The sequence below is a fragment of the Peromyscus leucopus genome, chromosome 1 (genome assembly GCF_004664715.2).
Source record: "Peromyscus leucopus breed LL Stock chromosome 1, UCI_PerLeu_2.1, whole genome shotgun sequence".
In the NCBI taxonomy this organism is placed as follows: domain Eukaryota; kingdom Metazoa; phylum Chordata; class Mammalia; order Rodentia; family Cricetidae; genus Peromyscus; species Peromyscus leucopus.
In genome coordinates this window covers 176,530,059-176,557,613 of record NC_051063.1, presented here as the reverse complement: position 1 = coordinate 176,557,613, position 27,555 = coordinate 176,530,059, and the positions used below count along the sequence as shown (strand labels likewise).

Here is a 27,555-nt window from a genome sequence, read left to right as displayed (position 1 = left end):
TCCTGTGAGCTCTATGCTTTTAATGAATATCTTTTAATGCAATGGGCTCATTTTACAAAGCCATTATCAAGAAAAGGAAGTGCTAGCTGCTGCCATTACATGGTGACTTGGTCTTGAAAGTGTTCACTCTCAGTCACGCCGTGGTCTTACACGACTCACTGGAGGAGTGTGAACCACTCGGGGAAACGAGCAGTGGGCACATTGCTCTTATTTTGTGTAGTTGGCCCAATGATTTGAGCGGGGGAATGTTTCTAATCAGAACTGCCCTCAGAGGATGGGACACACAGAATTGGTGCACTTGGGAGATGCAGGCAGGAGAGTCAAGAGTTCAAGGTCATCCTCAGCTGCATAGGGAAGTGTAGACCAATCTGGCCTACATATGGCCTATGTGAGAGCCTGTCTCAGTCTCACAACTTGCCCACAGGAGACAGGCCTGAGAGCCCCCATCTAGATACAGTCACACTGTATAGAAATTCAGCTTTGGCTCCCAAAAAGGGAAGTGTTTTGTCCATTCAGGAAATGAGGCCCAACCCTCTGCTAAAAATGTCCTCTGTGCAAAGTGACCTGACCTGGGAGGCACTGGGGTGTCTATTAGAGCTACCAGGTCCGGAAAACTCAGAAAGCTTTAAGTCCTGACAGGCCAAGGGGCTGACTTTGCGTTTGCTCATCCATTCACACGGGAAATGTGTTCTAACTGCCTGCGTCAGGAATTCAGGGACAACATGTCTGTTGAGCATTCAAGGCCAGCCTAGGGCACGTACGAAGACCATGTCTCATAAAGAGAAAATAAGCTGGTGATGTAGCTCCAAGGGTAGAATGCTTGCCTAGCTTGCAAGAAGTCCTGGATTCCACCCCCAACACTGCATAAATCCTCTATGGTCCATGCACTTGGAAGGTGGAGGCAGGAGGATCAGATGTTCAAAGTCATCTTCTGGTATACAGTAAAGTTCAAGGCCTGGGCTACATATGACCTTGCCTCAAAAGCAAAGGTTTGCTGAAAAGCCATTGTCTATCACTAAGTCACCGATCTGGTCCTTACACATACTCTAGACCTTTTAGGAGAGGGCTTTGAACACATGCTACTTGGAAGTTTCTGGCTGGATGTAGTGAACCATGACAACCCAGCCCCCCAAGCTGAGTCACAGCTGGCACAGCCCTGCTGGATCAAATGTCCGTCTTCCCTGAGCATTCCTGGAAGCCCATCCAGGCTTCAGAGCTGGTGACAAGTGTCATTGCTATTAAAAAATCACTTGGTGGGGCTGGGGACATAGCTCAGTTGCTAGGTTGCCTTTCTAGCATGCACAGAGGTCTGGAGTTAATCCCAGCTCCACACACACCGGGCCTGGTGGTGCACATCTATAATCCCAGCACTCTGGAGGTAGAGGCAGGACAATCGGAAGTTCAGGATCAGTGGTTGGAAAGATAGCTCTGTGGCTAAGAGTCTGAATTACTCTTACAAGAGGACCCAAGTTCTATTCCCAGCACCCATGTCAGACAGCTCACAGCAGCCTTTAATGCCAGTCCCAGGAGAGGTGATGCCCTCTGTGAGCCTCCTGATGTAGACGAAGTTCTGAACAGCCTTAGTGAATAAGAAACACAGAGCCAAATACAGGGGTAATAGCCCAGGAGATCAGAGAATTAGCGAAGAGCCACGGCTACCTTATCTTACCACCTCGCCACCGTCGCTTCCCCAGAGAATCTCTGATCTCTTTGGCTATTACCTCAGTATTTGGCTCTATGCTTCTTATTTAATAAGACTGTTTAGAAATTTGTCTACATCCTTAGGCACTGGGATTCATGCGTATATATTCAAATGGGCACACTTACATATAATTTGCAATAAAAATAAATCCTTAAAAAAAAGGGGGAGGCCGGCGGTGGTGGCGCACACCTTTAATCCCAGCACTCGGGAGCAGAGCCAGGAGGATCTCTGTGAGTTCGAGGCCAGCCTGGACTATCAAGTGAGCTCCAGGAAAGGCGCAAAGCTACGCAGAGAAATCCTGTTTCGAAAAAACGGAAAAAAAAAAAAACAAAAAACAAAAAAACGGTCAGCCACTTAGTGAATCGAAAGCTAGCCTGGGCTATATGCAACCCAGCATGTCTTTAGTCCTAGCAAATGGGAGACAGAAGCAGGTAGATCTCTGAGTTCAAGGCCAGCTTGCATAATGAGACCCCTGTCTTGAAGAAGAGGAAGAAGAAAAGAAATACGTCTTTATTTTTTTAAAGAATGTAGATGGCTACTGTCTATTTCATTTTTTTTTAAACTTCAGTATTTTGGATTGAACACCGTGCTTCACACAGCAAGGACTCTAGTCACCATCTCCAGCCCTCTTTCTCACTTTTTATTTTGACAGAGTGTAAGCTGCTGAAGTTCAGGCCTTGAACTTGCAGTCCTCCAGCCTCAGCTTCCCTAGCAGCAGGGGATAACAGGCCTGCACCACGCGGCTGGGCTGGTTGTTTTCATTATGACAGCCCCATGTTCTTGTTGTGAACAGGTCCAAACACTGGAGAACTTCCTTTCCCTGGGGGCCTGACATCATCTTGTCGACCAGATCCTCCCCAGCCAGGAAAGCATCCTTTCACATTTCTGCACGATGGCCTAGCTCCTTTAGAGCCCAGAGCCTCCTCGCAGAAACCCGGCTCATTAAAGCTCAGCTCCTATCCATAAGAACCTCATCAGCGCCATCTGTCCACAGAAAGTGTCAATGGCATCCGTTTAAGACAGGTCTCTTATAGCCGAGAGGGACTTCAACTCCTGCTATGCAGCCAAGGATGACCTGAAACTCCTGACCTAACACCTCCCGGGATTACAGCTTTCACTAATATGCAAGGATGGTGCGGTGTTAGGGATTGGAACCCAGAGCTTCCTGCATGCTAGGTTAAGTACGTGAGCAACGGCACCATATCCATCCCCAGTTCTGTTTTACAGTGTGTGTGTGTGTGTGTGTGTGTGTGTGTGTGTGTGTGTGTGTGTAAGTCAGAGGAAAATTTATAGGAACTGGCTCTCCCCTTCCAGCACTTGGATTTCTGGAGATAAAATTCAGATCGAGGCTTGGTGGCAGGTGTCTTTACTCGCTGAGCCATCTCATCAGCCCCCTCCCACTTCCCCACCTTCCCCTTTTAAGTAAATGGTTTCTACCACTGAAAGTAGAAACATTTCCCGGTGGCTCCTGTCAGGCAGTGGGAGCTTAAAACTTTGCTCCCCAATTGTTTCTCTATCCGAGAGCCTGCTAGCACACCATTGGTGCGCTTTTCCTTGTGCATGTAACTCTTGAATAAACAAAAGCCTGACTCCCATCCTGAAACACTCCTGCCTTTCCAGGTTGCTTCAAATAGGGGCGAGGAGAGAAACTTTTCACGAGACTTTCAGGGATGTGGGTCTTGGTGGCCAGGAAGAGGAAGAGAAGGAAGAGAAGGCACTGATTCCTGCGTAGTCTCTGTCCTCTAGCCATGCCCGTCCTCCGTGGCGGCACGGCATCATCTCCGAGCCCAGCCCGGGTCAGAGCGCAGGAATCCCGCAGCGAAATCAGGCAGCGCCTAGCCCAGCCCAGCCAGGGGTCCTTAGCGCCGCAAGTGCGAGGGGCGGAGCCTGGCCCTCGATTGGCCCAAGCGTGGGGGCGTGGTCACAGCTCCGCCCCACCTCTAACCCCCTCCACAAGATAAAGTAGGCTTCGCGCCCTGATGCTCGAAATTATTCTCGGAGTGGGCGTGGTTTAGGTTTGTTTACACGCTGCCATTGGCTGGATTTGAATCGGACCGAGCGGGTGTGCTGCGGGGGCGTGGCTTCGGAGGGCGGGGCCGGCGGCTGACAGCTCCGAAAGCTCCTGATGGAGCTTTGGCTCTGCAGGATCTTGTTGGGGTTTCTGTCAACTTCCCTAATAAAGGCTAGCCAAGAAACTGAAGTGCACGCTTTCATAAAAATTCCTAAAACCGGGGTGGGGGATTTAGCTCAGTGGAAGAGCGCCCTGGGTTCGGTCCTCAGCTCCGAAAAAAGAAAAAAAAAATATTCCTAAAACCAAAGTAAATAAATAAATGAATTTTAAAATTGTAGATGCAACCTAACTATCCAACAATGGGGATCTGAAATCACCTGTAATCCAGGCCCACAGTGGAACAGGAAACCACTGTAATAAACGAGGAGACACAGAACAACTTTTGCACCCATTCAAAAAGAATTGAGTTTCTAAAAAATACAAAAAGCATGGGTGAAAAGACACAAGTTATTTGCTGATGTATTGCACAGAATAATTTACGAAGTGAAAATGGATAGACGGGAGTTGGGTGGATTATAGGTCATTTTGTAACTTCGTGAAGTTAGAATTTGTATCACCTACTCAAATAAATATACTGTAAATTCAAATAAGTAAAATATAAATTTAAGCCAGGACCCAGCACTTTGGGAGGAAAGGCAAGTGAATTTCTCTGAGTTCAAAGCTAGCCTGGTCTACATAGTGAGTTCCAAGACAGCCAGGGCTATGTAGAGAGACCTTGTCTTAAGAACATAAAATAATAAGAAGGGGGAGGAGGAGGAGAAAGAGAAGAAGGAGAAGGAGGAGGAGGAGAAACTTAACTTCTGGGATATGAGTTTATTCATCTTAGGCCACCAGGGCTGTATCAGAGCCAAAGAAGAGAAAATTTATTATTTACAGTAACAGTCACAGCCTTATCTTCAGGGGACACATTCCAAGCCTCCTATGGATGTTTAAAAACAGTTAATATTAAACACTGAATATTACCTTTGTTTTCCCAATTATTTTGAGGTAGGGTCTCATGTAGCCGAGGTTGTCCTTGAGCTCCGAATTCTCCTGCCTCCGCCTCCCAAACTATAGGTATGCACCAGATTGAACCCGGGATTTTGTGCCTGCTAAGAAAGTGCTCTATCACAGGGTTCTCACTCTGTAGCCCAGGCTGGCCTCCAATTTCTAGCAATCCTCCTGGCTCAACCTCCAGATTGCTAGGATGAGAGGTGTCTTCCAGGCTTGGGTTTTGTTTGTTTGTTTTCCTTTCCTCTATACATACATACCTATGACAAAGTTTAACTTATTAATGAGACACTGTGGTAGTTTAAGGGAGATCTCTCCCATATTCTCCAGTATTTCAGTACTTGGTCTCCAGTTGGGAGGTCCTGTTTGGGTAGGTTTTGGAGGAAGGGTATGTTTGCTGGAAGGAAGTGGCTTTGAAGTTTCGAAAGTCTGTACTGTGGCCAGTTTGCTCTCTCAGCTTCCAGTACCAGCTGCCACACCTACTTGCAACCATACTTCCCAGCTGGCCTGGTGACACTCTTATTCTTTTGGAACCATAGACTCAAAAATAGATGCCTCACCTTGTTCACAGTATTTTATCATGGGATTTCTTTTCTTTTCTTTGAGACAGGGTTTTTCTGCAAGCTGGCCTCAAACTCACAGAGATCCACCTGCCTCTGCCTCCTGAGTGCTGGGATTAAAGGCGTGTGCCACCACTGCCTAGCCTTATTATGGTATTTCTATCACCAATAGAAAATAACCAAGACAGGCACTTGACGAGACTAACATAACTAGGGTGTGGTGGCACACACCTTTGAACCCATCACTGGGAGGCAGAGGCAGGTGGATCTCTGTGAGTTGAAGGTCAGCCTTGTCTGCATGGAGAGTTCCAGGACAGCCAGGGCTACACAAAGAAACCCTGTCTTTAAAAAAACAAACAAACAAACAAAAACAAAATAAATAGGTAAAATAAGAGATGAACATAAGAGCAAAATAGAGCCATTATAACAACAGACTTAATAAAAATTTCTTAGAACTTAACTAATTTTTGTTTGTATTTTTGAGACAGAGTCTCACTACATAGACTGTCTTGGAACTCACTGTGTAGACCAGGCTGACCTCAAATTCATCAATATCTACCTGCCTCTGCCTCCCAAGTTCAGGCACCACCACACCCAGCTTAGCTAATTTTTATATTTTATGTTTTTATTTTTAATTACATTTCCTCTCTCTCTCTCTCTCTCTCTCTCTCTCTCTCTCTCTCTCTCTCTCTCTCTCTCTGTGTGTGTGTGTGTGTGTGTGTGTGTTTGTGTGTGTGTGCATGCCACTGAGTTGTAGGAGTCCTTTCTCTATGTTGGCATCTGGACTGAACTCAGGTCATCAGCTTTGGCAGCAAGATCCTTTTACCTGATGAGCTATCTTGCCAGCCTTGGGATTGTTTTTGTTTTAAAATTTCTTTTTACTGTTATTTATGTGTATGCATGTGTGCCTGTGTGAATAAATGCCGGGAGAGTGTGGATGCCCTCAGAGACCAGAAGTCACCGGATGCCTTGAAGCTGGAGTTATAGGCAGTTGTGGATTGCTGGAAAGGCTTAACCACCAAGCACCCTTTCCAGGCCTTCTCCCTAAGTTTGGCTCTCCCCCCCCCCACCCCTGCCCCCCCCCGCCCCCCCCAGACAAGGTTCCTCTGTGTATCCCTGGTTGTCCTGGAACTTGCTCTACAGACCAGACTGATCTTGAACTCAGAGACCCACCTGCCTCTGCCTCCTGAGTGCTGGGATTAAAGGCGTGCACCACCACCACCTGGCTCCAAGTTTGGCTTTTTGAGACAAGATTTTGGTCTGAAATTCACCAAAGAATATTGGCTGCTTGTGCAGACAACCCAGGCTCAGTTCCCAGCGGTTCACAACTATCTCCCAGTGATCCACCTGCCTCCACCTCTCCAGTGGTGGGATTAAAGGCTTGTGGCACCACACCCAGCCTAAAATAAATCTTTAAGAAACAAAAAGCGTGGTTGTGGAGGGGGTAACGTGGAGGCGGGGTGAAAGAGAGAGAGAGGCCACTGGATTGGTAAACATGAAAATGAGGGTTCTGGGGGTGGTGGGGTTGAGGCCAGCTTGCAAAGCTTGGCTAGCAAAGCACCAGAGTGCATGAAAAAGTTCAGTATCATTAGTCATTAGGGAAGTAGAAGTTAAAACCGCACTGTGACAGCAATACACACATACCAGGGTGACCACAGTCAAATGAGTAGAGGGCACGGAGGTGGCTGGGGGGGTGGGTAGTGCCTGACCTGTGAAGAGAGGGTCTTCAGTTCTGATCCACAGCACCCACTTAAAAGCATATGTCTTTTAAAAAGCACATGAGTATGATGGCAGATGTCTGTTACCCTAGTGCGGGGGTGGGAGTGGAGACAGGTGGATCCCTGGGGATTGCTGGGTAGACTACTGAACAAGTTTCAGATTTTAATTAAAGTCCCTATCTCAAAAAAAAAAAAATGGAAATCAATAGAGGAAGACACTTGATGTCCACCTGTCTTCCATGCATACATGCACGGGCACCTGCATGTACATATGAATGCAAACTTGCCAGCATGCGTGTGCACACCTGCATGCATGCACACACACACACACACACACACACACACACACACACACACACACACACACACACATTGATGGTAAGTGTTAATTGTCAACTTAACAGTATCCAGAATCACCTAGAAGACAGGCAGCCCTGTGAGTGGACTACTCTTTTTTTTTTTTTTAATTTTTGTAAGACTATCTTTTTTTGTTGTTCTTAAATTCTATTTATAAATTCATATCAAGTGTTTCAGATTAATACTTTAAAAAATATTTTATTTCTTTAGTGTGTATGAGTGTTTTGCCTGCATGCACTTCTGAGCATCACATGCATACAGTGCCTATAGAAGCCCGAAGTAGGCATCAGATTTCCTGGGGCTGGAACTGCAGCAGATGGGTGCCTGGGTGCTGGGAACCAAACTCCAATCCTCTGGAAAATCAATATGTGCTCTTAAAGGATGAGCTGTTTTTCTGGCCTAAATTATTCTTGTCTTAAGAATTTATTTATTTTTATTTTATGTGTATGGGTGTTTTGCCTGTATATATGACTGTGCATCACACACATGCAGCGCCCATGGAGGCCAGAAGAGGCACTGGATCCCCTGCAACTGGAGTTACAAGTAGTTGGGAGCCACCATATGGCTACCGGGAATGGAATCAGTCATCTGGAAGAGCAGCCGGTGCTCTTACAGTGAGCCATCTCTATAGCACAAATTATTCCTTTTAAAAAATATTTAATTTCTCTCTCTCTCCCTCCTCCCCCATCCCTCTGTAGGTGTTTACGTATTTTGGTGTTTTAAGACAGGGTGTCCTGTATCTCAAGCTGGTCTCAAGCCCAGGAGGACCTTGAACTCCTGATGCTCCTGCTTCCACCTCCTGTGTGGGGAGATTAAAAGTGTGTATCACCACACCTGGTTTAGCCTCTGTTTTTTGAGAGTAGATGGACCCCAGGGCTTGGGGCACTGAAAGAGCTTCCCCTGGGAGGCAGCCGTGAAAGAGATGGGGTGTGCTCTGTGTTCCTCAGGTGTCGGGGTTTCCACGCAATGACTTCCCCCTTGCATGGGCAGTCCAGAGCCAGTCAGCAGAGGAGGGCAGGTGGGACAATGCCAAATTACCCCTTTCCAGTCTACTGGGAGCGACTGCCCTGTGCCCACCACAGGTCTGAGGTTTCTTTTTGTTTGTTTGGTTTTTGTTGTTGTTTTTGGTCTTTTTTGTTTTTGTTTTTGTTTTTTTTTTGTTTTGTTTTGTTTTGTTTTTTTTTTTGTTTTTTCAAGACAGGATTTCTCTGTAGCTTTGGAACCTGTCCTGGAACTCACTCTGTAGACCAGGCTAGCCTCGAACTCACAGAGATCCTCCTGTCTCTTCCTCCCAAGTGCTGGGATTAAAGGCGTGTGCCACCAACCCCTGACCTTTATGTTTGTTTGGTTTTTGTTGTTATTTTTGTTTTTTTGGTTTTTGTTTTCTGGGGTTTTATTTTATTTTATTTTATTTTTGTTTGCTTGTTTTTTCAAGACAGGATTTATCTGTTTAGCCTTAGCTGTCCTGGAACTTGCTCTGTAGACCAGGAGGTTTGAAAGCTGACTTCTGGCAGGTGAGTGACTGGGAGGACCAGAGTAGGGTGAGGAGGACAGGCACGCTTGACAGAAGTGATTCAAAAGATGAGCGACCAAAAGAGGGGGGCTGAGTAATGCCCACAGGTGGAGACCTTAGCAAAGGATGGCGGGAAGAGCAGGAGGCCTGTGCTGCTGGAGTTTATCTTTACCTCATGCATTGCTGGGGCAAACTCTGATTTTCTTTCCATTTCCTTGGATCCTTCCCCTTCACACTGGTGGCTTCTCAGAGGCCTGTCCTTCTCATAGTGCAAATAAGGGGTGCCCCAGCCTTTCTTTTTCTGACCTGTCTTCCTGATGTACTCATTTGGCTGAAGGACCATGGAAAACTTGCTGCATTGAAACTATGCTCAGAGAGCCAGAGAGAGGGCTCCATAAATCCTCTTCCAGAGGCCTCGGATTTGATTCCCAGCACCCACATGAAGGCTCACAACCATCGGTAACTCCAGTTCCAGGGGATCCGATGTCCTCTCTGACCTCCACAGGAAGTATGTACACACATTATATATGCAAGCACAACACTCATACATGTGAAATAAATGAATTAGTTTCAAAAAAATTAAAGAGAAACAAACCAAAGAAGCAATCAGGAAGAACTGGGAATGCCATTCAACGGATGGAGTGGTCACCTAACATGCACGATATTTCAGGTTCCATTCCCAGGACCAAGGGAACTGGTCTGGTGTTGCACACCTGTAATCTTAGCACTGGGAAAGTGGAGGAGAAGGTCAAAGTCAGCCTCCTACTTAGTGAGTTTGAGACCAACCTGAGCTACACAAGACTGTGACTCAAAAAAGGGGGGGGCAGAGTGAGGTGGACACTGTGACACAGGTCTGCCCTCACCACACACAGGAAGGCTAAGGCACAGGGTTGAGAATCAGAGGCTAGCCTGGGCTACAAGGGGAGCAGAGGGGAGATCTGGACACGGTGTGCTATATGGGTCACTTTTGTATCACGTGACAAAATATGTAACCAAAACCACGTAAGGGAAGAGAGTTAATCTGGGATCACAGTTTCAGAGAGATCTCTTCCCACCGTGGTGGGAAAAGCAGAGCACAGCAGTTCTGTCTGTGCCCACCAGAACATATGGACAGAGTTCACATCATGGTGGACCAGAGAGCAGAGAAGGACTGTAACTAGGGGTGAGTATAACCTTCCAAGGCCTGCTTCCCAGTGACTTCCCCAAACAGTACCACCCGCTGGGGAACAAGTGCACACAATACATGCATTTGCAGAGGCCCATTTTAGATTCAAATGCTAATGGCTGTATATATTAAATAAAATCACAGATGGGGCTGGTGAGATGGCTCATGGATAAAGATGCTTGCTGCCAAGCCTCATGACCTGAGTTTACTCCCTGGGACCCACACGGTAGAAGGAGAGAATTGACGGGCACAAATTGTCCTCCACACATATGGTATGGTATGGTGGGAGCCCCTCCAAAATAAATAAATGTGATTTATTTTGGGCATGGTGGCTCATGCCTTTAATCCCCACACTTGGGAGGCAGCGGCAGATGAATCTTTGTGAGTTCGAGGCCAGCCTGGTCTACAGAGCAAGTTCCAGGACTGTCAGGGCTACACAGAGAAACCTTGTCTCAAAGAAACAAACAAAAACCATAACAAAATGAAAACACAGAACAAATTCCTCACCCCTCATCCTCTCTCTCTCTCTCTCTCTCTCTCTCTCTCTCTCTCTCTCTGTGTGTGTGTGTGTGTGTGTGTGTGTGTGTGTGTGTGTGTGTGTGTCTGCTAGAAGCCAGAGATATAGGCCTGTTGTCTTCCTCAATCACTCTTCACCTTACTAATCTACTTTTTGGTATTGCTGGGATTGAGCTCAGGGTCTCCAAGTGAGAGACAAGCCCTGTAATACCGAGCTACATCTCCAGCCCTCTGCATTATGTTTGGAGACAGTCTTTCTCTGAACCTGAAGATCACTTAATGGCCAAAGAGCTTCAGGGATCCAGCTGTGTCTACCTTCCTAGAGTTGGCATTACAAACACTAGTAGCTATGCCTGGCTTTTTACATGCCTACTGGGAATCTGAACCTAGGGCTTCCTGCTTGATCAGCAGGTAAACCCACTGAGGCATCTCTGGGATCCACTCACATCTCCTGGACTAATACTTTGTTTCTATATATTTTTAGATGTATTTATTTTATAAGTGTTTCAAATGCAGGTATGTGTGTGCAACATGTCCATAGTGCCTAGTGACACAGAAAGTCAGAAGAGGGCACGGGATCCCCCTGAACTGGAGTTACAGATGGTTGTGAGCCACTATGTGAGTGATGGGAACTGAACTTGGGTCCTCTACAAGAGCAACAAGCATTCTTAGCTGCTGAGCCATCTCTTCAGCCCCCCAATATTGTTTTTGTTTTTATTTTTTTTTTTTATTTTTCGAGACAGGGTTTCTCTGTGTAGCTTTGCGCCTTTCCTGGAACTCACTTGGTAGCCCAGGCTGGCCTCGAACTCACAGAGATCTGCCTGCCTCTGCCTCCCGAGTGCTGGGATTAAAGGCGTGCGCCACCACCGCCCGGCTGTTTTTGTTTTTAAAGATGTTTCTGCTTAGCTAAGTTGTGAAGCAGAGACAGGTGCAGAGGGACACATGTGTGAGCACTTGTCAGGTTGTCCATCCTCTGTGTCTGACCCTCTCACACCTTATCAGGGCCACTAGGCTTAGAGCATCACTGTACGCACACACACTAGAGTCCTAACAAATGCTGTTGAACTCTTGGCTCATTCAGAGTTGGACACCAATTAACACAGAACAAAAATTCTTTTGAGACAGCGATCTCAATTTTCTAAAGAGCATCCGTACTTATTTCCACAGTCAGCACACAGATTTATGTTTTTTTTTTTTAAGATTTATTTATTATGTATACAGTATTCTGTCTGCATGCCAGAAGAGGGCGCCAGATCTCATTATAGAGGGTTGGGAGCCAGCATGTAGTTGCTGGGAATTGAACTCAGGACCTCTGGAAGAACAGCCAGTGCTCTTAACCGCTGAGCCACTCTCCAGCCCCCAGATTTATGTTTTTAAAGAAAAGTTTTGTTTTATTTTGTGGGTTTATTTTTTATTGAGGATGGAGAGACAGCTCAGAGGTCATGAGCTCTTGCGACTCTTGCAGAGGACCAGAAGACCCAAGTTCAGTTCCCAGCACTCACAACCACCTGAACTCCAGCTCCAGGGGATCTGACAACCACACACATTTGAGCATACACATACAAGCATAAAAGATGTATTTTTAAATTGTGTGTGTGTGTGTGTGTGTGTGTGTGTGTGTGAGAGAGAGAGAGAGAGAGAGAGAGAGAGAGAGAGAGAGAGAGAGATGTGGAGGTTAGAGTACAACTTTGGGAGTTGGTTCTCCTTCCACGTAATTCAGACATGGAACTTAGGTTTCAATGACTGTTTTATTGGGTGAGCAATCTCATGAGGCTTGTTTTGTTTATAGCCCAACCTGTCCTCAAACGTATTCTCCTGCCACAGAATCCCAAGAGCTGAGTGGCACAGTACTTTTCATATACCCATCAGTATGGAGTCTATTTATTCATCTCCATATTTGTAAAATTACCAAAGATAGAAAAACTGAACACAGTAAAACGTAGTTTCCTGAATCTTCTGTGAGACATACAGAATAATAAATAGATCAAGGTTTTTTTTTTTTTTTTAATTGATCAAGAACAGAGAGGCAGGCCTGCAATCGAAACTACTCCGAGGGTTGAGGCAGGAGGTTCACTAGTTTGAGGGATATAGCTCAGTGGTAGGGCAACAGGGTAGAATTTACCACTAAGGACCTGGAAGTATGGCTCCGCAGCCAAGAATGTTCCTAGAATCCCCAGGCGGAGGGGCAGGGGACGTGGCTCAGTGGTCCTACCCCCTACCTAGAACCTCCGAGGTGCAGGGGACGTGTGGCTCAATGCAAAAAGCACTTGTGCAACAATGCACGAGGCCCTGGATTCAACCCGTGGCACTGTCTAAAATGCAATAGTAAATCATTTTTTAAAAGCCACTCTTTTTTCAACTCCTGCAGCCGGGTGCCACCTGAATCTCCCTCCTGGGCTTCCAGGGCCCAGCCTGCCCACGAGCATGCGCAGACTGGCTCTACTAGTCTCCATCACCCAGGGAACCCTGCCGCGCCCCGGGATGGATCCGAGAGGGTGTCCAGGGCCCACAGGCATCGCCTTCTGAGGACTCGGTTCCTCCGTCCGGCCCCTCCCCCTGCAGCCCTTCCAGGGCTGCGCCTTCCCCTCTCGCACTTTCCAACCGCCCGCCTCCCAAAATGGCGACCAACCGCCTCCTTTCCCGCCCGGTGGAAGGGTCACATGACCGCCACAGGGTCTCTCTCTCTCTCTCTCTCCCCCCACCCCCGCCCGCCCCGCAGAGGCCACGCCCCCTCCCTCTAAGCCTCGGGGAGTCTGGCCCAGGGGCACGCGCCAGGAGCCCCGGGGCCGCGCGTGGGCCGCGCGCGCGCGCGCGCGACGCCGCCGCCGCCGGGCCATGCATGCACGCGCGCGCGTGCCCACACACACCGCGGCAGGCGCACGCGCCCCCGGGGGGGGGGGGGCCGGGACCGGGCTGCGCGTGCGCGTGCGCGCCGCCGGGCGTCGTCCGGGCGCCTCGCGGCTGACGGGCGGCCGCTGGGAAGGCCCCGCGAGGCGCGAGGCACGAGGCCCGGCGCGCGAGCCCCCGGGGGCGGGTAAAACCCGGTTGCTGCTGCCCTTGCCCCCTTTCCCCTCTCTCCCCAGCCCTGCCTGCCCGCGCTTTCCTCTCACCTCGACCCCTCTTCACCCTCTCCTTGGCTTCGTCTTCCTCCCCCCAAGCTCGGGCCTCTGTGGCCCCTGTCCAAGGACGCCGCTCAGCTCCGCGTCGCGCACGCTCCTTCTGCACCCCCGCAGCCCCGTCCTCCTTGGAGGAGACTCTTGGGGTGCCCCCAGGCCACTGCACCCACCTTTATTTTCTCCCCGGCCCCTGCCAGGGCCCCCAACTGCCCCCTCGCAGCGCCCCAGCTCGCGCCGCGGGCCCTACCCGACCTCTGTGCCTTCTGCACCGCGGCGGCCTTGCATTCGCAGGCCCCTCTGCTGGCCGCCCCCTTCCTCCTCAGGTGTCCCGTTTGGGGGGACCCCGGATGTACCTCTTTTTGAGGGTCTTCGAGCAGGAACAACAAACTCTCTTCCTTGATCATGCCTCTCCTTGTGCTTTTTCTAGCAAAAATACTATTTTTTTTCAGCCAAGATCTCCCCAATTTTCAGCAAAAAATAGGATAATAATAATAATAATATCTAGACTACAACCCCCCTTTTTGGAATACTTTCCCAATTACAAGAAACCAACTCATTTCTTCCAGTTTTTCATCTAATGTGTTCGCTTCTCCAAACCTCCCTTCTTACTTTCCCGACAAAAATCCTTTTCATCATCAATTCTGCCACAATTAGATTTTTTCCCCCCCTCAAAACCCTCTAGGTTCCTCTTACCTGGCTGGGGTGGTGGGGAAGAAATAAGGTTTTGTTTTGTTTTTGTTTTTTAAAAAAGAAAGTAGTTTCCTCCATCTTTATCTCTTCAGCTTAGTATTGCTTCACGTCATCCCCAAATTGCCTTTCTTCTCAATTTCATACCTGTTTCCCTGCTTGTTTGGGGGTCCAAGTTCTGACTGCCCCTTCCTTTTCACTACCTGTTTTCAGGGCAAAAGATATTGGATGAGTTTTCAAAAATTACCACCTCACCCTTCCAGGAGGAGATAGCGAAGGTCCGATTCCACCTGAACCCCCTTTCCTGTGGGGCCTAAGTCAGGCCCTCCTGTTTCCTGGAGAATCACTCACTTGCTTTTGGGGTGAGTTTCCTTCTTTTGCGCCTGTTCAAAGACACCTGCTGTGTCGTGTGGATCACGATTCCAGCATTTCTGAGCATCTCTACACCAGTGTGAAGACCATACACGTTGCTGGCAAAATCAGCAGAAGGATAAGTATAAGCATAAGGGAGTCACTGAAAGATCTCGGGGCACAGGCCGGTTGACCTCTTCTGAGGCAGACTTTTATTAGATTGAAGTATGTTTTCATTGTTGATGTTCATTGAAAAAAAAAAACTTTTACCTTTTCTGCTGGTTCAGGGTAGCAACTCAGATCCCTACAGGGACAAGCAAATGAGGGATCATAGTAGGAGGGATTATAACAATTCAAATTGTGTTCTCTCGTTGAGTGATGACAGCTAGTGCAGATAACCAATCAGAAATGCCAGGCCAGGGGGACTGGAGAGATGGCTCAGTGGTTAAGAGCATTGACTGCCCTTCTAGAGGTCCTGAGTTCAATTCTTACCAACCACATGGTGGCTCACAACCATCTGTCATAGAATCTGATGCCCTCTTCTGTCATGCAAGCATTCATGCAAATAGAGCTTTAAAAAAAGAAATGTTGGGCTGGATTTGCAAGAAGAGAACTTTTTTTTTTTTTAAGATAAGGCTTATAAACTGTCTTTATGTGAAAGTTAAATTACTAATGCTAAGCGGGTGGTGGTGGCGCACCCTTTTAATCCCAGGAGGCAGAGCCAGGCAGATCTCTGTGAATTCGAGGCCAGCCTGGGCTACAGAGTGAGTTCCAGGAAATGAGCAAAGCTGCACAGAGAAACCCTGTCTCAAAAAAAAAAAATTACTAATGCTAACAATTAGCTTAATAGTTTACAAATGGCAGGGCAGGGACTGGAGAGGTGGTTTATTGGTTAAGAATACTGGCTGCTTTTCCAAAGAATCTGAAGTCAATTCCTAGCACTCACATGGTGACTCATAACCATCCGTTAACCCAGTCCGAGGGTCCAGTGCCCTCTTCTGGCCTTCCTAGGCACTGAACGAATGTGGTACGAAGACATATGTGCGGGCAAAACATACTATTATTTTTAATGGCAGGGCAGGAGATGTAGCTCAGTTGTGAGAGTATTTGCCTATCGTGGATGAAGCCCTGATGTAATCCACAGCACTGTATAAAACCTAGTGTGGTAGTGCACACCTATCCTGCCAATACTTGGGAGATGGAGGCCAGAGGACCAGAAGTTTAAGGCCATTCTCTTCTATGAATTTGAAGCATACAAATGGGATACATATAACCCTGTCTCAAGAAAACAGTTTAAAAAAAAAACAACTAAGAGTACTAATCACACCAATAATCTCAGCACTCAGAAAGCTGAGGCAGGATTGCTGAGAGTTCAAGGCTGACCTGGACTACAGAGTGAGGTCCTGTCTCAAAAAAAAAAAAAGAAGAAGGAGGAGGAGGAGGAGGAAGAGGAAGAGGAGGAGGAGGAGGAGGAAGAGGAAGAAGAAGAAGAAGAAGAAGAAGAAGAAGAAGAAGAAGAAGAAGAAGAAGAAGAAGAAGAAGAAGAAGAAGAAAGACAATGTGAGGCTTTAATCCCAGCACTGGGGAGGCAGAGCCAGGCGGATCTCTGAGTTCAAGGCCAGCCTGGTCTCCAAAGCGAGTTCCAGGAAAGGCGCAAAGCAACACAGAGAAACCCTGTCTCATATATATATATTTGAGTTGGTTGTGATGGTGCACATCTTTAATCCTAGCACTGGAGACAGAGGCAGGCATATCTCTGAGTTCAAGGCTAGTTTGATCTACATAGGTCCAGAACAGCCAGGACTATGTAGAGAGTCCCTGTCTCAAAAAACAACAAATAATATAAATAAATAGGAAAGAAAATATATTTAGCCACTGCCATATTTGAAGTTTTAGGCTTACGAATTTTGTTAGTTTTGCTGGGAATCCAACCCAGAACCTTGAGCATGCTAAGCAAGCACTCTGCCACTGAGCTACACCACCAGACCTAGAGTTTTTTTTTTCCTGTAGGAAATACACTTACCAGGGTAAACACACTTAGAGGACCTTTTCTCTTTAGAATATTAGGTCTTAAACTTTTGGTCTTCAGTAACCTGTTAGTTGGGTAAGGTAGCACATACCAATAATCCCCAACTAAGTAGGCTAAGGGAAGAGAATTGAGAGTTAGGTCAGCCGGGGCTAAACAATGGGATCCTGATTCAAGAAAAATAAAAACCTTTAATTCTTGAGGATCTCAGAGAGGTTTTATGTAAAATATGTAGACTAGTATTTTTCTATTAGAATTTCAATTAAGTCATTGGGTATCTGCATTCACCCTCCTGAGATATTAAATATGTCGAAGATATTATCTCAAACATTTCTGAATTAATCTTTAAATTTGCAAATCCATGGTCTTGCAATCATGTACCGTGCACAAAGCACTAAGTTGATCCCCAGCAATGAAAAATTAAGATAGTGGCTAGACCTGGTGGAGCAGCCCAGCCACACAGGAGGCTAGTATTAAATATGGTCAAATGTGACTTGCTGAAAGTTTTGTTTGTATGAAGTATGCAGGACAAGAAATACATTAAGGCCAAAAAATCCAAGTGAGTACAGTGGGCCAGGCCTATAATTCCTCTGTCACTAGAGGCTAGAGATTGTTTGAGTCTGAAATCAGCTTGGGAAACAGTAAGACCCTGTTACAAAAAAATAAGAACAGGCTGGGCATAGTGGTGGCTGCCTTTATTCCCAGCAATCAGAGAGGCAGAGGTAGACAAATCTCTGTGGGTGCAAGGCCAGCCTATTGACTAGGCTGAGAACCAGCTACACACTAGGACCCTGCTTCAAAACAACACTAAATACCACATCCTATTCTTGTTTTGTTTTGTTTTGTTTTTCAAGACAGGGTTTCTCTGTGTAGCTTTGTGCCTCTCCTGGAACTCGCTCTGTAGTCCAGGCTGCCCTCGAACTCACAGAGATCCACCTGCCTCTGCCTCCCAAGTGCTGGGATTAAAGGCATGTGCCACCACTGCCTGGCACCACATTCTATTCTTCATGGCAAAATACAATAACAATGAAGCCATTGCTTATGAATATACATGACATCTTAATTAAAAACTATGATAGAAAATTTAGTACGAAGGATACCATTGACATGTTTCTGTGGTCGTGTGTAGCCATCATGCACTCAGCTGAGATACTGTGTCATGTATCTTCACTGAGAATAAAAATAGCTTTGACCTCTGAACTTCCTGAAAAATTCTTGGGAGACCCTGCATTTACCTTATTAAGAAAAATGTAGTTGGGCATGGTGGCACACACCTTTAGTCCTAGTACTTGGGAGGCAGAAGCAGGCAGATCTCGGAGTTCAAGGCCAGCCTGGTCTACAAATCCAGGACAACCAGGGCTACACAGAGAAACCCTGTTTTGGAGAAAAAAAAAAAAAAGTTGAAAGGGCTGATGAGATGGAGAGATGGCCCATCAGTTAAGAGCAATGGCTGCTCTTCCAGAAGCCTGGGATTCAATTCCCAGCACCCGCACAGCATCTCACGCGCTTATCTGTAACTCCAGTTCCAGAGCTTCTGACACCTCACACAGACATACATGCAGGCACAATGCCAATGAACATAAAATTAATTATATATTTTTTAAAAGAAAGAAAAAATGCTCTAGATTTTTATTTTGTGTCTTTCCCTTTTTTGAAACAGGGTCCCAGGCTTGAACTCACGGTGTACTCGTGAGGATGACCTTGAACTCCTGGTAGTCCTGCCTCCACCCCGACCCCAGTGGCTGGAACTGAGGTGTATGCCACCGTACCCTGATTGCTATTCTAGATGTCAGTGCTTTCTTGCATTCTTTGCTAGGACAGCTTGTGGGAAGGAAGGAACTTCCATGTCTCCTTTCCTCCTTTAGTTGAGTCAATGCCAGAGATTTTCTTTGTGAGTGTCCTTCAGATTCCTCTGTGTCTCGTTTTTTTTTTTTTTTTTTTTTTTTGTTTGTTTGTTTTCTTTTGGTTTTTTAGAGACAGGGTTTCTCTGTGTAGCTTTGCGCCTTTTCTGGATCTCGCTCTGTAGACCAGGCTGGCCTCGAACTCACAAAGATCCGCCTGCCTCTGCCTCCTGAGTGCTGGGATTAAAGGTGTGCTGCACCACCACCACCACCACCACCACCACCACCACCACCACCACCACCACCACCACCACCACCACCACCACCACCACCCGGCTCATTATTTTCTTACGACAGAGCTTTGCTATGCAGTCCATAACAGCCTCAGACTCTCAATTCTCTGCCTTAGTTTCCCATGTGCTAGAAATATAGCCATGTGCCACTACTACACAAGACAAAATCCAGTCTTTAAATAAGTGATCATAGGAAAAGAGTCAGTCCTCTGGTTAAAAACATATGGCTAGAAGAGAAGGTCTTCCTTGATTATTCCGGTTCACAATGTAGTTACAGAGTGCAAGGCAGGAGTCCAATGTCATGTGTGGGATAATAGTGTAGTAGAGTGCTTAAGTGTGAAGGCTTCCAGATCAGACTGCTCAGGGCAGGATTCTAACACTGAATTAGAATGAGTTATTTATCTGGGTTTTCTTTATGTCACCCATGACAAGGTTAATAATGTAGCACATGCCTCAGAGAGGGGTCGAGGGAACTAAAAATGGCATGTGAGTGATCTCAGCAGTACTTGGCATGTGGTAAAACCTCAATAATGTCCATGCTGTTATCATGAGGATGATTATTACAAGGGCCTGCCAGGGAGACAAGTAGAGACTATGGGCAGAGGAGGCTGTGAGCCCTGGCTAGAGATGATAGTTATCTCTGGCTCTGTTTTGTTGTTCACTGTCAGGAAATATTAAATCTGATAGTTTACAAGAGATGATAGAAATCTGTATATGTCAGGAAATCCTCTCTAATTGTGCTGTGATAGAACAAGGGCTGAGCATCTACACAATGGTTTACCACTGAGATCTCTCGCCAGTCCTTGATTTTTTTTTTTTTTTTTTTTTTGGTTTTTCGAGACAGGGTTTCTCTGTGTAGCTTTGCGCCTTTCCTGGAACTCTCTTTGGAGACCAGGCTGGCCTCGAACTCACAGAGATCCACCTGCCTCTGCCTCCCGAGTGCTGGGATTAAAGGCGTGCGCCACCACCGCCCGGCACCAGTCCTTGATTTTTGAGGCTGAATCTCACTATGTTGCTCAGACTAGCCTTGATCTTCTTATGACCTTTTCACCCAAGTACTGGGATGACAGACAAGTGCCACTGTGCCTGAAAATAAAAATCTCTTCATTTAAAAAAAAATGTTGCTGATGAATCCAATAAGCAGAAACATTGTATAGGCCAGAGAAAATGGATCTATAGTTTATAATAGGCCCTATTTATTCATCTATTAGTATATGGTTTGAGACTAGGTTTTATATTGCCTTGCTATATAGTAATTGAGGCTGGCCTTGAACTCCTGATCCTTCTACCTAAGTGCTGGGATTGTAAACATCTGCTCTCATGCTCAACTTTATTTTATTATAATTATGTGTTTGTTTATTTTGAGATAGGTTCTTACTGTGTCACACTGGTTAGCCTTAAGCTCACAGTAATCTTTTATGCTCTCTTGAGAGCACTGTCTCATATCAAGCTATGATATGAACCACCACCATGTTTGGCTTGATTGGCCTTTATTTTTGTGTGTGTTGTATTTCTTTCTTTTTTTGTATGAAATTACTTTTTATATTTATATCACTGTTATACTTTTTTTCTTTTTATTTTATTTTACAATACCATTCAGTTCTTGTGTTGTATTTCTTAATATAAATGTGTGTGTTATGTTGCATGATATGGCAAGATATGTCTCTTTTCAGTTGTTCTCCACCTTTATTTTTTGAGACAGGATCTCTCCCAGAACTGGCTGGCTAATGAAATTTAGGGACCCTGTCAGTCACAGGGTTACAGGCACATGCCACTGTGCCCATCATTTTATGTTCATTTCAAGGATCCACACTCAGGCTGTCATGCATGCACAACAAGCACTTTACCGACTGAGCCCTCTCCTCCGCTTGTGATGGGCCTTTTTAAAAGAAAAAATAATAGCGTTGCTTTGGATCCCCAGTGTTGAATTAAATTGTTTTCTAAACTATTCAACAAGGCATCCATGATGATAAACAAGGCACAAGGTTCTAAAGCTCACAGCCCTTATGCAGCTATAAAGCTAAAATTAATTTGCAAATGAAATGCAAACAAGGCAGCCCAGCCAGTTTAATAAGATTGCAAACATTAATTTAACGAGAGGATGGCTATCTCACTGTATCTTTAATGTTCCTGGAAAGAGTTCCCTTGCCGACTGTCTTGCTGGCCCTTTTTGGCTTTAGCCAAGACCCTGTGGTGTCTCAATTCTCTAACCCCTTTTCTCATTTTTTAAAAGATTTATCTTGGCAGAGCAATGGTGGTGTATGCCTTTAATCCTAGAACTCAGGAGGCAGAGGCAGGTGGATCTCTGAGTTTGTGGCAGTCTGGTCTACAGAGTGAGTTCCAGAATAGCCAGGGCTACATAGAGAAACCTTGTCTCGAAAACAAAAAACAGCAACAACAAAAAAATGTATCTTTGTGCATGTACATATGTGCACATGTGTGTAATGGTGCCTGTGGAGGCCAGAAGAGGTCATTATATCACTTGGACCTCAGTTAGCTGAATCTACCTGCAACTTCCTCTCTTTAGCCCGCAACAGTCAAAGTAGTGCTTTCTGGCAAAGAAAAAAAGACTGCCTCCATAGTGCTTCCTTCTAAGGGGTCATTCAGTGATCCAGGTATTCCTGGGGCTTTTTTCTTTTAGATTGTCTTCAGAGTAAAAACAGAAAATTACAAGATTCTTAGAAGCCACATGGGTTGCCTCATTCATGGCACTTGGGAGCTGGAGGCAGGAAGATTAGGAGTTCCAGGCCAGCTTCCACTACATAGCAAGTTCAAGGTCTCAAATTTCTTAGAAAGCAGGACCTGTAGCTAGTGATAAAGCACTTGTCTAGCATGTAAAAGGCCCTCCATTCAATAACCAATACCACCACCAGGACCACTCATTAAAAAAAAAAACAAAAAAACAAAAAACAAAAAACCGTTGTTTGAGTATTTGGGCCCCTGGGAATAGATCCACATCATAGGGGATTACCAGTCCTGCCCCCAAGGACTAGCCTCAAATTCCAAGTTTAGAATGTGCTAAAATACCTGTTGGATTTATTTGTTGACAGAATGAATCAGATGTGCTCTACTGCCTGCAAATGGCCAGTGTGGAGCCTGGGCCTTGGGTTTTACCCTGCCTGCGGTTCAGAGAAAGCTGATTGTTCTGGACTCAGGAATATGTTGAAAAGCAAATGCCATCCTGCCCCATGCCCCAACCCTGGATACCTTATAGGTCTGCTGAGGTTATTGGTGTTATTCTTTGGCCTAGAATTCTCTGTGCGGACCAAACCCACCTTGACCTTGCTGTGAGTCCTCTGCCTCGGCCTCCTAAGTGCTGGCATTACAGTCATGTGCTACTGTCTGGCTTTGCACCTTCCAGTTTAATTGGAGTACTGTGGTGGTTGGTTTTTTGTTTTGTTTTGTTTTTAAGAATGCAGTGGGACAGTGGTGGAGCATGCTTTTAATCCCAGCACTAGGGAGGCAGAGGCAGGTGGATCTCAGGGTTTTTGAGGCCAAGCTGGTTGATCTACAGAATGAGTTCCAAGACAGGCTCCAAAAGCTACAGAGAAAACCTGTCTCAAAAAAACCAAGACCAAAAAAGAAAAAAGAAGAATGCAAGACCTAAAATATATACCTAGTTTTCTGGTCTGGCTTTCCCACCTGTTCTCTAGTGACTCTGGGTTAATCCTTTAATTCTTTGAACTGTTCCATAGGAGTGATAACAGAATTACTTGTAGATTGCTCTAAGTGGTGAGTTAAATGCTCAGAAAGCCCTTGGTTCCAAACCTAGCTCAGAGAAAGTGCTAAACAGGAATGATTTTTTAAATTATTTCTTTATTTTTATTACAATTATAATTACAAATCCCAGCTGCCATGTGGATGCTAGGAATTGTACCTGGGTCCTCTGGAAGAGCAGTCAGTGCTCCTAACCACTGAGCCATCTCTCCAGTCCTCAATATGAGTGATTTTTTTTTTTTTTTTGAAACAGGGTTTCTCTGTGTAGCTTTGCGCCTTTTCTGGATCTCGCTCTGTAGACGAGGCTGGGATTAAAGGCGTGCGCCACCACCGCCCGGCGGGTTTTTTTTTTATTTACGTTTTATAAAATCTTTATTGACAAGTAATTCACATAGTATACAATTTGCCTCTTTGCACAATTTGATAGACTTTAGTCCAGCATCCTCATAGGCCTATGACATCACCACTTTCTATTTTAGAATATCGCTGTCTTCAATGTCATACACACAAATAATGTATGGTGATTACATTCTACCTTATTTTTTTAAATGAACATAATATTTGCAATTGTAACCATTTTTAAGTTCACAATTCAGTGGCATGAATTACATTAAAGATATTAATTACACTCATGATATTCATTAATTACACTCATGATATTAATTGCATTTGTGGTATTCATTGATTACATTCGCAGTATTTATTCAATAACTATATTTATGATATTCATTAATTACATTAATTGTATTGATTTATTACATTCATTATATTATGTCCTGGTACTACTGTCTGTTTGGGGGCTTTTTCCATCACACAAAACAGAAATTCTGTACTTAGGAAATCATTGCTCTATATTCCTTTCTTCTCCATCTTGAGATAATGTCTAATCTTTCTGCCTCTGTGAATTTGTATATTCTATACATTTCATGTAATACAGTTCTATAGTATTTGTCATTTTTTAATGTAAAAACATTTTATGTACAACTGCAAGAGAAATAATACACAGATAGCTTGAACATTAAAAACAGGTTATAATTCAAGAGTCCAGGGTTATTTGAAACTGGAAAATATTTTCTCTGTAGAAAATAGTAAAAATGATAACATTTCCCAATAAGCCCTTTAAAGCCAAATAATAGCTGAATTATACTTATAAATATTGATTATATTCTGCTATACAGAAGAGACCTATCTTCATCTGTTCAGAGAGCTGTGTTTTACTTAAGTTGTGTGAGATTCCTATTCCATCTTCCTCTTCACTGTTGATTTAATTTGGACATTTTTCCATAGGCTAATCTATAATCTAAAAAGATTTTAGCCTCCCCTCCTGAAAGTACAGCCAGCGTATTCTTTCACCAGCTTGATATGGTACAAATTCTTATTCTAATAGTGAAATGTTTCACTAAAGCTTGCCCAGTGATTGAGCTCACTAATGAGCTCATTTTTACTGGTTGGGTCCTTTTCTCCACCGCTGGTAGCCCTGCTCTGTAGAAGCTGCTCAGCAATGGTAGAAAGATCCCTTTTGATTATAGGTGCACTCTCACTCTGCTTTTCAGAAACCCAGAAAGCTCTGAGAATCCGGAGGTATCTCACCTCCCTTTTAGTTTCCACATGGTGCTGTGTACACACCTGAACCATGTGGTGCTGTGTATATGTGTGTATATATGTGTGTATGTGTTCAAGTGTGTGTGTGTTCATGTAGAGGCCCAAGGTTGACATACGGCATTATCCTCAATCGCCCTTTACCTTAATTTTTTTATTATATTTAGTGTGTGTGTGTGTGTGTGTGTGTGTGTGTGTGTGTGTGTATGCATACATGTGTGCATGTATGGAGGTCACAGGACAGTTTGTGGGAGCTGATTCTCTCCTTTTACCACGTGGGTGCCAAAGACTTAACTCAGGTTTTCAGGCTTGATAGCAAGTACCTTTCCTGCTGAGCCATCTTGCTGGTCCTTTTTTTGGTTTTTCGAGACAGGGTTTCTCTGTGTAGCTTTGTGCCTTTCCTGGAACTCACTCTGTAAACTAGGCTGGCCTCGAACTTACAGAGATCCTCCTGCCTCTGCCTCCGGAGTGTTAGGATTGGTGGCGCACGCCTTTAATCCCAGCACTCGGGAGGCAGAGGCAGGCAGATCTCTGTGAGTTCAAGGCCAGCCTAGTTTACAGAGTGAGTTCCAGGAAAGGCACAAAGCTACACAGAGAAACCCTGTCTCGAAAAACCAAAAAAAAAAAAAAAAGAAAAAGAAAAAGAAAGAGTGTGCCACCACCGCCCGGCCCTTTTTTTTTTTTTTTTTAATCACCTATATTATCTATTTTGTGTACGTGTGTGTGAGTGCACATGTGTGCTGTCACTTGTGCATGTGTAAGTGCTGTGGAGACTAGAGGTGGACATTAACTATCTTCCTCATTCACTCTGCATTTTCTTTGCTGAGGCAGGGCACTCTCACTTGAGCCATTGGATTGGAGCTCGCTGATTGGGCTAGTCTAGTCAGCAGTTGCCCCAGCGGTTCCCCATCTCTGCCTCTGAACACTGGGATTACAAGCAGGCCACTAGCCCATCTTTGTATTGGGTGATGGGGATCTACACTCAGGTTCTTAGGCTTGTACAGTGAGCACTTTATCCACTAAGCCATATCCCTAGGCCTTCTTCACCTTAGTTTTTAAAGCAGGGTGTCTTCATGAACTTGGAGCTTATCAGTTTGGTTGACTGGCAGAGCAGCAAGCCCCAGATCCTCCCAACCCCACACCCAGCTCTATGATTACAGGTGTGCACTGCCACACCTGGCCTTTTACGTGGGTGCTAGGGTTGAAGTCAGGTCCTCATGCTTGAACAGTTCTGTCAGTTCTAGTCGTGAGGTAGTGGCAAAGATTTCAGTAAACAACCCAACAATAGCCAAACTAAACCAAGTGGTGCTTGTAGCTAATCCGTTAGAGTACGAATCAGCCTTCAGTACTGCTATGCAGGAGCTCTGCCTTAGCCTTCATTTCCTGCTTACGCAGAGCAAAGCTTGGCCAGAGGGGACACTTGGAGCCTTGCCAGGTCTTTTCAGAGCATGTGCTCACCCTACTGTAAGTGCATGGCCTTCTAGAGTCTCAGGATTATGTAGAGCTGCTTCAGGGGTAAGCATGACTAAGTCCGTGTTTACACTAGCACCCATCCTTATGTGGTGTGATTCTGTGGTTCCTGACTAATGAGTGGTGTTTTACACCATTACTGCTACAGCTCTCCACACAGAATAGTTCTACCCCACCCCAATACCTTCTGTGTGTTTCCTGTTAATCCTTTCTCAACCTTGACAGATACCATCGTTTAACATTGTCTTCCAGAATGCCACATAGGTCGAGTCATACAGTATGTGACCTTTTTATGCTCGCTCTTATCCATGCATTTCAGGTCCTTTCATGCCTTTGTGGCTTGATAGCTTATTATGCACCCCCCCCAAATTTGTTTTATTTTACATGTATGGGTAAATTGCTTGCATATATGTCTGGGCATGCCTGGTGCCCATGAAGGTCACAAGAGGTCATCAGATCCCCTGAAACTAGCGTTGTAGATGGTTGTGAGCTTTCATGTGGGTACTGAGAATCAAATCCAGTTCCTCTGGAACAGCAGTTCTTAACTTGCGGGCTGTGACCCTGTTGGGGGTTGAATATCAAATATTTACATTACAGTTTATAACAGTAGCAAAATTATAGTTATGAAGTGGCAACAAAATAATTTTATGGTTGGGAGTCACTACAACATGAGAAACTGTATTAAAGGGCCGTAGCATGAGGAAGGTTGAGAGCCACTGATCTAGAAGAACAGCCAGTGTTCTAACCTACTGAGCCATCTCCAGCCCTGCTTTTTGTCCATTTGTTTGTTTGTTTGCTTGTTTGTTGTTTGTTTTTGAGACAGGGTCTTACTATGTCACCCTGGCTGGCTTGGAACTTGCTAGGTAGACCAGGCCTCAAATTCATAGAGATCTGCCTGCCTCTGCCTCTTGAGCGCTGAGATTAAAGGCATGCATCACTATGTGCAGCATTCTGCTTATTGCCTTTTTACTACTGTTCTCAAGATGCAACACAGTGCATTGTCCATTCGCCTGTGGAAGACTCTTGGTAGCTTTCAGGTTTGACATCTGTGATTAGAACTGTAATGAACATGTGTATGCATGTTTGTGTGTGGCGATGCACTTTGAGCTACACAGACTAGTTCCAGGAAGAGCAGCTGCTGGGTGGTGTGATATGTTTGTTTTCAGCACTGTGAGAAACCTAAGGATGAAAACTTTCAGTTCTTATCCTGTAGTACACTGTCACCCCAGCTTTCTTTCTGGCTTTAGCAAGTCAGTTCTTTGCCCTAAGCTTCAGAAGCTGTCCTCTCACAGCCCATCTCCACCCTGAGGAGTTTCTAAATTGGGCCACGTAAGATGAAGACCTTTGCTATGGGCTTTCATGGAGCCAGGACAGGTCAGATGGGAAGTTGTGGTTCTTTAAGAACAAATTCTACTCTGTTCCTTCCAGCACCAGGAACCCACACCAGATACACAGTCGCCTCTTCAAGAACACTGCTGAGCCAGGGAGTGGGATGGGCTAGGGTAAGTTAGAGTATCCCCAGAGCTCTGCTCCATCCAGTGCATTGCCTTTTCCTTCTAGGGACTGCAAGCCTTTTTGCCGTTACTGAGAGTTTTGATAAAGTTAATTTTTGTTGGTGTTTCTATGATGGGATAGATGGGAAGTATTTGAATTACTAATTCAAAATTTTTCCTTCTTCCTCCTTTATTTTCTCTACCTCTTCTCTTCGTACCTTTCCTTCCCCTCCCCATTCTCTCCTCTCTCTTCCTATCTCCTCTGTTCTCTTTTCTTCTCCACTCACTTGTGTTTCCTAGGCCAGTTTTGAACTCCTGGATTCAAGGGCTCTTCCCACTCAGCCTACAGAGTGCTAGGAGTATAGGTGGG

At 45.4% G+C, this 27,555-nt stretch overlaps 1 protein-coding gene across 2 annotated transcripts in view; it reads left to right on the top strand.

Annotated features, from left to right (window-relative positions):
* Nucleotides 1-13,607: 13,607 nt before the first annotated feature.
* The window catches only part of Znf541 (zinc finger protein 541), a 41,474-nt gene continuing 27,526 nt past the window's right edge, over nucleotides 13,608-27,555 (top strand). For both annotated transcript variants that reach the window (XM_037202064.1, XM_037202063.1), the window contains exon 1: nucleotides 13,608-14,757. The gene's annotated coding sequence lies outside the window, so the exon portion shown is untranslated. The remainder of the gene's footprint in view (nucleotides 14,758-27,555) is intronic.